This window comes from Cetorhinus maximus, chromosome 16, assembly GCF_964194155.1.
Source record: "Cetorhinus maximus chromosome 16, sCetMax3.hap1.1, whole genome shotgun sequence".
NCBI classification, from domain to species: domain Eukaryota; kingdom Metazoa; phylum Chordata; class Chondrichthyes; order Lamniformes; family Cetorhinidae; genus Cetorhinus; species Cetorhinus maximus.
The window spans coordinates 10,260,897-10,269,576 of NC_135894.1; positions in this window are offsets into that span (position 1 = coordinate 10,260,897).

An 8,680-nucleotide genomic window follows, 5' to 3' on the forward strand; every position below is an offset into this window, starting at 1 on the left:
TGGAGGGTCTCCTGACCTCCCTACTGATACAGGATGTCTCTCTTTTTTTCACCTCCTCTAGTGCATTATCTGACAACCATTGCTGCTCACTCTTTCACACGTTCATCCATTTCTCAAAGTATTACAGCCCGGGTTGACTTCTGAACCAACACTTCTTGCAGCAATGCATCTTCAATGTGAATGTACCAATCATACACAAGGATTAGTGAAACAGTGACATGGGTCCTTTATTTGAACATAAAACTTTATGCTGATAGTGTTAACTGGGAGGCTAAGAGTGAAATTGGCCGCTGGCATTGGGCGTTGTTTGGTGGCATGAGCTGACAATATGGCGAGAAGGCCAAAAGTCAGTTTTACAATGTTGTGAAGCCAGTTTGTGATCGCAAACTCAACCCATTGATGGTGGGCTGCGTTCCCCGCCATCGGACATCGGGAACCTCATTGCAATACATCAGCATACCATTATAAGGCCAACCCGCCGGACTCATCCCCCTCCACCATGCTGGCTCATCCACCCACGACAGCGGGAAAACACTCTGGTGTAGAACACGTCTTGACAACTTTAACATGCAGAAGTCGGGACTTACCGCCAGGGCCTTGCTCACATCGCGGACATCCAAGGAACAGAAGATGCTGGAGCCCAACAGCAAGGGCACACTGGAGGAATGTCCATGGCATGATGGGTGGATTCTCATGGACATGGCTCTGCTGAGAAGCAACTCATGGAACTTGGAAAGTCACCGTTGATGCTCACAATGGATGATGGTCGAGGGAGTGGGAGAGGAAGGTCTAGGATTGACTGGGAGAGGAAGAGGTGTCAGAGGGTGAGGTGGGGAAGGGGGAGGGACCACAGGGGTAGGGAAGCTGGCAAATGGGGAGGTGGTGTAAGGGGGTTGGAAGGTGTAAGGGAAAGAGTTTGGAGGGGGGACGGAGTGTGGAGATGGAAGGGAGCCCATGGAGAGGAAGAAGTGCAGAAAGGGAAGAGAGCCCATGGGGATGAAGCGGTGTGGAGATGGGAGAGACCCCATGGGGAGGAAGGAGTGTGGAGAGGGGATGGAGACACTGGGGAGGAAGTAGTGCAGAGAGGGGAGGGAGTCCATGGGGAGGAAGGAGTATAGAGCGGGGAGGGAGTCCGTGGGGAGGAAGGAGTAAGGGTGGAGGAACGAGTTGTGGGAAGGAGGAAGGAGTAAAGCTGGAGGAAGAAGTGAGGCCAGGGGAAGGAGTCGAAAAGGGGGTAAGGCTTACAGGAGACTCTGAAAGGCCCAGCCACACACCCTCCAGAATCACTCGGCTGGCTGCCCACTCTGCGCTGACAGAGGACGAGGTTGAGGGGCTCACAGGCAAAGAGGGCTCAGGGGACAGCCTCTGAGATTCCTGAGTGGATGACCCAGGGTGTCCAGCTGCCACTCCTCCTCCCTGCGGGTGCCCAAGGGCCCCGGCCTGGCTCCTTGAGGGAAAGGGGCACCTGGAGGGATGTTGAGGTGCCCCGTTTCTCTCTCACGTTGCCACTGCAGGAACTCACCCATAGCTCCCACGATGGAATGCAGGTCTGCACACATCTCCACATTCTGCTGGGCCAGGGGCAAAATGGCATCTGCCACCCTCCCCATGGAGACCTCCGTACACGCACATGTGGGCACCACTTCATCAGAGAGCAGGCGGACACACTCCTCTGATTCGCTTGTCACTCTGCTGAGGGCTTCAACAGCTCTGTGTGACGTTCCAGGATTCTCCGGGATGAGTTGGAAGGCCAAATTCAGAGACTCGTCATCTGACTCTGACCCTCACAGATGCCTCTTCCCCAGCAGCCCTCCGAGTGCCGGTGAGGTCAGCTGAACCTGCCTCCCCCTGCTGTGGACATGTGTCCGTGTGGTGACCACCAGATTGTGAACCCGAGCCTGAGGTTCCACCGAGGTTTGTGTCTCTGCGCTGGTGGAGGGTGTGGGTAAGCGCTGTGATGGGTTTTCAAGGCTGCTTATTTCCAGCTCTTCAATGGAGGAGGTGTCCTCTTGGCTGGAGGTGAGGACCTGGATGGAGCTGAGGGACTGGCTGGCTGAGGGTGTCGGTCGCTTGGCAGAGCTCCTGTGAACCAAAGTAGAGATAATTAGTGCATGGCAGCAGAGTCAAAAGCAGGAGAGAGAGCTCTCACAGTTGTGATGAGAGAGAGATGAGGTGCAGGATCCTCAGGTGAGTGTTTGCTGCCGACAACACCGACACTGCAGGTAGGGTCCACATCCTCACCAGTCAGCGTGATGGCACACTCCACAAAGTGAGTGAGGGGCCTAATATGGGCCACTTGACCCCTGGTCTGGGACCTCTCCCTGCTGATGTGAGCAGGCTTCTCCTGCATGGAAACAGATGGAGAGAGTGTGAGAGAGAGTGTGAGCAGGACACATGGCACTGGGTGGAATGTTTGTGTGGTGAGCGGAGCCATGGACAGGATGAGGACATGAGCTCCAGATGATATGAGCCTGATGGAGATGTGAGGGTGTGTGTGAGAGTTCGTGGGGTTGTTCCTCGAGGTGTGAGATCCCTGTGGGTGTGTGATGGGTTTGTGAGTGTGTGAGTTGAGAGCGATGAGAAGAGTGAGTTACCTTGGAGGAACGGATGAGACCATTCATCCTGTAGTGGCACTGAGTGGCTGTCCTCTTTTACAGGGCACTGGCACTGACCATTGCTGCCACCACCTCCCATGCTGGATTGGTGAAGCTGCTGTCCCTCCTGCGGCCAGAGCGGGTGTAGAGGACATCACGGTGGGCCTCCATGACATCCAAAAGGCGCTCAAGGGACACGTCACTAAACCTGGGGGCTGCAGTCTTTTTGCCTTTTGAGCCATCCTGTCTTCTGTGCAACAGTCATGGGCTGGAGGCACTGAGATGTTTGTGCATGACTGGACTTATAATATGGTGCCCGATATGATGAAGCGGCGAGGTGATGGCATGTGGCGGGCGAATGAGAGCCCACCCACCGTGGAACAGCATGTTTCCCGGGAATGAATAATTAATGAGGTGAGTTTTGGATGAAATGGCATTAAAAGCCGCCATTGCAGCTGGCGGGTAAAATGTTGCTTTACCCACCCGCTACCACACTTAGGGTGGAATCATCCCAGACTCGCACCACATGTTGTCCATCCAATATCTGTTCTGGCAGCTTGTATACTAACTCCAAGTCACGGAACTAATACATCGCATCCTGTCGAGGTTTGATTGACAGTAGTTTAAGATTCACCTCCTTAAAGGTGCATGTCATCATATCACAACACCTGTAAGTAGCGCTGGCCATTCATGGTAACGGAATCCATGCTGATGTGTGCAGCATGGGGTGCACTGCTGAATGCAGAATTCAGTTAAAAGAGCAAGCAGCACCAATTTAACATGTTACCTGCAGCATAAGGAAGGGGAAGGTTTAATCACATACTGCAACTCCCATGCACATTTTCAAGGTTATCCAATTTCTCCCCCTTTGATTCCAGTGTGAAAAAGTGCAATTAATGGAGAATCATTAGAATAAAAAAACTTCAGCTGGATAATAACTGTATGATTTTTTTCCCATGATATTTCTCTGCTGAAGTTACATAAATAAACAAGTTAAGGCACTTTGCAATCAGGCATTGCAAACAGATGCCCTCACATCCTATTAGAATATGGATATAAGAGAAAATCAAGTAGTGCTTTCTCAATGTGTTCAAAACCAAACTGGACAGAATATCCTGATTGAATCATACTGAAGGAATCTCTGTGGTTTCAAAAAAGCATCTATATTAAGAGACTTCTTTACTCAGCTGTTATCACCAAAAGTGACAGCAATCATAGCTTCAGTTTGTGGTCTCTGATAATGTTGCAGTGATTTAAGCCAATGCTACTGTGATTTATACGGGGAATAACATTAGCTGCTGTGTCCAAGTCTTGAGTACAGCTAGGAGGCAGGTATTTTGAACTGATGCTAGTGAGATCAGAAGTTTTCTTTGTCATTCTTTCCAGTGGCGGAGGGTAAGAGAGGGGACCTGATATTTTCACCAAATCTGTTTTCTTATCTTGAGAGATTACTATTAAGTTCATTTGGCAGTGGGGTTTACATTCATTATAGTCAAACTGCCCCTTTGAGAATAAATATTTGAATAAACAGGTCAGGGAGGAGAATAAATTTGATGAATTTAGACAATTATAATTTGATAGTTGTCGTCACGAAGGGAGGAGCAGGATTTAAATAACCTTTTAAAGAAAGGATAATGGAATGATACTTTAACAAATCATTGGATAGCATTGAGATATTTCTTCTTGGTGTTGATGCTGGCTACATAACATTGTGGGCCTTTCAATGTGCATCTAAGCATTGACAAACATTAAGGCGTATATAGACTAATAATTGGCGAGATGAATAGAATATCCACGATTTCTTCTGATTGGAGATTTCATATTGATCTTCAACCTTTTGGTAGACAAACGTTGGTAACAAAGAAGACATAGGGTACAAGCATGTCCAGAATTAAGGTCCTTATTGTTGAGCTGGCCCTTTACAAAATCTGGTGCTTACACATCCTCAAGAAAATCTTTCATGGCAATTATGCGAGAAATTTCTGTTCCTTAGGCTCCGAGTAAGTGATGATTACAGCAGCCTTCCACTCACAATCGGAATCAATTAGTACATCAATCATATTGATTGCAGTAAAATTCCAATCCATTGATTAAGGTTAAGGATTTTTTGAGATAGAAAATGAACAATTTGCTGCTGAAGTTCTGCCATTTAGATAAAAATTGAAAATTTAAAGCTGCCCTTCCAGAAGACTGAAGGATGAGACTCTTTTGGGGTGGCACTGTGAGGCTGCAGAAGCTTGCAAATGGAAGGATAGGAAGAAAGGAAGGGCTTGAATTTCTTTATATAAAAGCAAAGGACAAGGTCAAGTCTGAGTAGCCACATCAAAATTCTAGCTCTGAGCTGGATTGACAGTAGTTAATTAGAACAAGCAATGCTTCAAACAGCTTATCTACTGAACAACATTACATTACATTGTTTAGGACAAGGCAACATTTCTTATAATCAAGAGATCAACAGGACCTGCGTAACTGCAGGAAGCAGCAACTTTATATCTATCCATGGCCAGATAACCACCCAACGCCAGCATTAGTGGAAGAGGATATAAAGCCCATAAAATGCTTACCATTGTCCCATGGGCCAGGATTTTACTTACGGTGGGCGGGCTGTTCAGGATCGGGTGCTGGTGGGCGCAGAGCTGATTGATGCCCGCGATCGGCTCTGCGCCTCCATTTTATGCAGGTGGGCCAATTAAGGCCAGGCGGGAGGGCAGGGCGGCAGGGCAGTGTGCCCCGAGGTTTTCAGATGAGTGCCTCACTGCCCTCCTCGAGGAGGTGGCAGCACGCCGTGACATCCTTGCACCAAGGGACAGGAGGAGGAGGCCCCCCCCAACATGACGAAACGTGCCTGGGAGGAGCTGACAGGAGGGGTCAGCTCCCACCATGTGGTGAGACGCACCTGGGTGCAGTGCCCAGTTTAATGACCTCTTGCGATCGGGAAGGGTGAGTACCGTGCTGTCATGGGTCACTTAGCACAACCGTTAGGTTGGCCCCCCAAATTCAGAATTTTGTTTTTGTATTCATTCACCCACAGCATGTGGCCTTCGCTGGGTGGGCCAGCATTTATTGCCCATCCCTAGTTGCCCCTGAGAGGGTGGTGCTGATCTGCCTTCTGTATCCACTGCACGTGGTGCAGGTACACCCACAGTGCTGTTTTGGGGTAAGCTGCAGGATCTGGACCTAGGCACAGTGGCAGTGCGCCGAAACATTACAAACTCAGGATGCTGAGTGACTTGGAGGGGAACTTCCAGGTGGCGGTGTTCCCATCGATCTGCTGCCCTTGTCCTTCGAGGTGGTAGTGTTTGTGGGTTTGGAAGGTCTTAGAGTGTGAGTGGCAAATGTGATGGAGGCAGCATCTGGGCAAGGGGGGTCGGTCCTGGCTGCTTGGGGTGAGTGTACGGCAGCTCCAGGGTCACGAATCGGATGAGCCCTGTGAGGTATTCCTCAGGCCGGGGTGGCCAGGCTGCAATGGCGATGCAGGTACAGGGTGGACTAATCAATGCTCCTCTCTCCTTTCAAGAGAAGACAGCAGAGCGGCTGCGGACTGGCGGAGGGCAGCCCCACCTCCTCATACTGACCTTTTCTTTTTGAAAAATATACTTTGTTCATAAAATATCTGGAAGAAGAACATTCCAAAACATTTCAAAATCACCATCACAAAAGTACAATCACATTCAACTTTTACACATGGATCACAAGGTGCATCAATAGAATCAATGAATATTACAATCATTTCATTATGGTCAATGCAGACAATCAGACAATGGTATTGGAGTTATCAACATACATCATGTTGCACTCTGAGGTGCTTCAATACAATTATAATACAATTAGTATTCAATGCAGACATTCATTGTGAGCTGTACAGCCGGAGGGGCTCTAAACAGTTCCTAGCCCCTCGGTGCACTGTGGCAGAAAGGTCTTAGACAGCGTCCTTTCCCCATTGTGCCTTTGCAGCGGCTGCCCCAAGCTTTAGTGCGTCCCTCAGCACGTAGTCCTGGACTTTGGAATGTGCCAGTCTGCAACACTCGGCCGGGGACAACTCTTTGCACTGGAAGACCAACAAGTTTCGGGCAGACCAAAGAGCGTCTTTCACCGAGTTGATGATCCTCCAGCTGCAGTCGATGTTTGTCTCGGTGTGTGTCCCTGGGAACAGCCCGTAGAGCACAGAGTCCTGTGTCACAGAACTGCTCGGGATGAACCTCGACAGAAACCACTGCATCTCTCTCCAGACCTTCTTTGCAAAGGCACAATCCACAAGGAGGTGAACAACGGTCTCTTCCCCACCACAGCCACCTCGAGGGCAACGTGCCGAGGGGGTGAGACTCCTGGCGTGTCGGAAGGATCTGACGGGGAGGGCCTTTCTCACCACCAGCCAAGCTACGTCTTGGTGCTTGTTCTGGCGATGAGGCATTCTGCCAAATGACTTTGACAGACTGCTCGGGGAATCATCCCACAGGATCCACCTTCTCCTTTTCCCGCAGGGCCTCTAAGACATTACGTGCCGACCACTGCCTGATGGACTTGTGGTCAAAGGTTTTTCTCTGCTTAAATTTTTCCACCAGGGACAGGTGGTACGGCACGGTCCAACTACTTGGAGTGTTCCGCAGGAGCGTAGCCAGACCCATCCTTCGCAACACCGGGGACAGGTAGAACCTCAGCACGTAGTGACACTTGGTGTTTGCGTACTGAGGGTCTATGCACAGCTTGATGCAACCACACACAAAGGTGGCCATCAGTATGAGGGCGATGTTGGGCACGCTTTTTCCCCCTTTATCTAGAGGCCTGTACATCGCATCCCTGCAGACACGATCTATTTTCGACCTCCAGATAAAGCGGAAGATGGCTCGGGTGATCACCACCACACAGGAGTGTGGAATGGGCCAGACCTGCGCCACGTACAGAAACACCGAGAGTGCCTCACACCTGATGACCAGGTTCTTACCCGCAATGGAGAGGGAGCGTTTCTCCCACATGCCCAGTTTTCTTTTCACCATAGACACTCGCTCTTTCCAGTTTCTAACGCATGCCCTGGTCCCTCCGAACCATATCCCCAGCACCTTCAGGCCGTCAGCCCTGATGATGAAGGGGACAAAGGATCGGTCAGACCAGTTCCCAAAGAACATGGCCTCGCTCTTCCCACGATTTACCTTGGCTCCCGAGGCCAGTTCGAACTGGTCACAGATGTGGATCAGTCTGTGCACCGACAGCGGATCCGAGCAGAAGACGGCGACATCGTCCATGTACAGGGAGGCTTTGACCTGTGTGCCTCCACTGCCTGGTATTGTCACTCCCCTTGTGCCCGGATCCTTCCTGATGGACTCAGCAAAGGGCTCTATGCAACACACAAACAGGACAGGGGAGAGAGGACAGCCCTGCCTGACTCCAGATTTAATAGGAAAGCTATCTGATTCCCACCCATTGATTGTGACTTTGCTACTGATGTTAGTGTAGAGCAGTTGGATCCAATTGCGAATTCCCCCCCCAAACCGCATTTTGGAGAGCACATCCACCATATAGGTGTGCGATATTCTGTCAAAGGCCTTCTCCTGATCCAGGCTGATGAGGCAGGTGTCCACACCCCTATCCTGCACATTGGCAATCCTATCTCTGAGCAGCGCGAGGCTGTCAGAGATCTTCCTGCCCGGCACAGTGCAGGTCTGGTCAGGGTGGATCACCAATTCCAGAGCGGACTTGACCCGATTGGCGATGATCTTGGACAAAATCTTATAGTCCACATTCAACAGTGAAATGGGTCGCCAATTTCTAATTTCCTCCCTTTCCCCCTTGTGCTTGTAGATGAGGGTGATGATGCCTTTCCTCATGGATTCTGACATACTACCGGCCAGGAGCATACTCTCGTACACTTCTAGCAGGTCTGGGCCGATCAAGTCCCACAGAGCCGAATACAACTCCGCCGGCAAGCCGTCGCTTCCGGGAGTTTTACTCTTCTCGAAGGACTCAAGAGCCTTAGTCAGTTCGTCAGCAGTTGGCGGTTTGTCCAGGCTCTCCCGTGTACTGTCGTCTAAGACCTCCGTGATATAGGACAGGAAGGACTGGGAGGCCGTGCTGTCCGTGGGCTTCACGTC